A 2810-nucleotide genomic window follows, 5' to 3' on the forward strand; every position below is an offset into this window, starting at 1 on the left:
GCATGTTCAAAACATGATTTGGGGGAGGGGGCACACACATTCAGCCCATGCTAGCTCTCCTCTGATCAGTCAGGCAAGATGGTACCCAGTGAAGCCTGCTGGCCACACCACCGTCCTCGGCAGCATCCACATCTGCCAGTCGTGCGGCATGGACTAGCCTAGGGGCAAGGACCTCATGGAGGGCAACTTCCTAGGAGCTTAGGTCCTGCTGTTAAAGAGTCTACCCCCAGTGTCTGCTCCCTCCTGGTTTCAAATGTCTCAGAATGTGGCCAGTCCACCGTGAGTCATCCTTCTCTGAAATATTTGAGGCACAGGAGTGACTCAGAGAGGATGGAGGACAGTTCCCTAGATCCCCAAGTAAGAGGGGGAAAGGAAATGGACTGCAGTAAGGGAGGAGTGTGCCTTATGTCCCTGCAAGGAGAAAGGAGCCCAGTCAGCCACCTGCCTGAGCTGACAGACGGAAACCAGAGCCTGGGAAGTCACAGGAGAAACAGACTGTGGTGACCACAGCAATGGCACCAGCTGATACATTGCTCAAATGTGAGTGGGGTCATCTGCCTTTAGGCTTGGAGCTTAGGAGGGAAAAATGGAGGAAACGGAAAGGGAAATGGAGGAAATGGAGAAGGAAGCCAGGGGAAGGGAAGTCCTTCTGGAGTGGGTTTCTCGGTGGGGCAGAGGTGACCAGAGAGAACGCAGGGCTGAAAAAGCTCGAGGTACACACGTGCAGGAACTGGGTGCCATTCTTGGCTGTAGGTGTCGACCAGGCTGACAATGAGTCTGCCTTGTACCCTGCCTTAATGTTAGTTTGGTTTCCATTGTAAAGTGGGGATATCCATAATCAAGCAATTGTCTCACCTTGCTGCTTATCATGCTGCATTCAGAGAGCCAATGCTCAAGAATTATGGTGGGTTTTGTTTGTTTGTTTGTTTTTTGTTTTTGTTTTTGTTTTTGGAGCTGAGGACTGAACCCAGGGCCTTGTGCTTGCTAGGAAAGTACTCTACCACTGAGCTAAATCCCCAACCTCATGTTTTGTCTTTTTAACAAATAATCTGCTATTGAGGAAGGTGTCATCAACAGACAAATAGGTAAAGAAAAATTCTCACATACATACAATGGAATTTTATGCATCCATAAAAGAAAATGAAGGCATGATATTTCAGACTAAGAGAGATAGGAAATGTTTCTCTCCTGTGTGAAATTTAGATTTAAATGTGTGTGTGTGTGTGTGTGTGTGTGTGTGTGTGTGTTGAAAGTGAAAAGTGAACCATAAGAAAGAATAAATCTTTTTTAATTAAGAAATTTTTTATTCATTTTACATACCAATCACAGGTCCCCCTCTTCCCCCTCCCACCCCTCCAGCCTTCCTCTCCAATCCACCCCCTCCCCTTTCCTCCTACAAGAAGGTAAGTTCTCCCATGGGGAGTCAGCAAAGCCTGGTACATTCAGTTGAGACAGGTCCAAGTCCCTCCTCCTGCATCAAGGCTGTACAAAGTGTCCCACCATAGGGAGTAGGCTCTAAAAATCAGCTCATGCACCAGGGGTGGATCCTGATCCTATTGCCAGGGGGTCCCTTAAGCAGACCAAGCTATACAACTGTCTCGCTTTTGCAGAGGGCCTAGTCCAGTCCCATCCAGGCTCCACAGCTGTTGGTCTAAATTTCATAAGTTGCCACTAGTTTAGTTTGGTTGTCTCTGTATGTTTCCCCATCATGATCTTGATGCCCCTTGCTCATAGAATCCCTCTTCTCAGGGTTGGGGATTTAGCTCAGTGTGCAAGGCCCTGGGTTTGATCCTCAGCTCAAAAAAAAATAAATAAATAAAGAATCCCTCTTCTCTCTTTTCGACTAGACTCCTGGAGCTCAGCCTGGTGTTTGGCCATGGCTCTCTGCATCTGCTTCCATCAGTTACTGGAAAAAGCCTCTTTGATGATCATTAGGGTATTCACCGATCTGATTACTGGGTAAGCCAGCTCATCAACACTTTGAAATAGTCCTTAGAAAATTGCTTATTGTGCATCCCCTCCCAAAGTCAAATGACACCTGCCAACCCTTCCCGCGGTCACACTGAAGCCTTCTAGATATTGTTCTCCCCTGACACACACACCAATCTACCCACCCCATGTCTTGTTTCTGCTAAGGATTTGAGCTAATTTTCATTATGACTGACACAAAAGGAAAAAGTTGGATCAGATTAAGGCTCTCTCCTGAATAAAGAATAAAAATTTTCATCATTTGAACTTTCTTCCATATGATCTGATTTTGACTATCTGATTTCCTTTTTATTTTTTTCCATGTTTAACAGTTGTTAATAAATAATATGCTGTTTTATGATACGATACTAGAAAAGAGCATAAAGCATGTCTCAAAAAGAACCGCTTTACAAATAGCTCGATCTGTGGGGAAATGTTGAAATAAGACACACCAAAGCTGGAGCACTGAGTAACAGGGAAACAGGCCTGCAGCATGCTCTAATAAAAATAAAAATAAGGCCAGATGGTGGTGGCGCATGCCTGTAATCCCAGCACTCAGGAGGCAGAGGCAGGTGGATCTCTGTGAGTTCAAGGCCAGCCTGGTCTACAAAGCGAGTTCCAGGCCAGCCTCCAAAGCTACAGAGAAACTCTGTCTCGAAAAACCCAAAATAAAATTAAATTAAAATTAAAATTAAAAATAAAAGCAAGCTGCACAATGGTTATGGTGGTGGCAGTCCTATTTTTAGAAAAGAAATGCATATGTTTATACATACATAAAAAAATGCTGAAGGAACTGAGGGTGGGTATTGCTGGGGTATTACTGAGCTCTTTTACTTCTAATG

This window comes from Onychomys torridus, chromosome 2, assembly GCF_903995425.1.
Source record: "Onychomys torridus chromosome 2, mOncTor1.1, whole genome shotgun sequence".
NCBI classification, from domain to species: domain Eukaryota; kingdom Metazoa; phylum Chordata; class Mammalia; order Rodentia; family Cricetidae; genus Onychomys; species Onychomys torridus.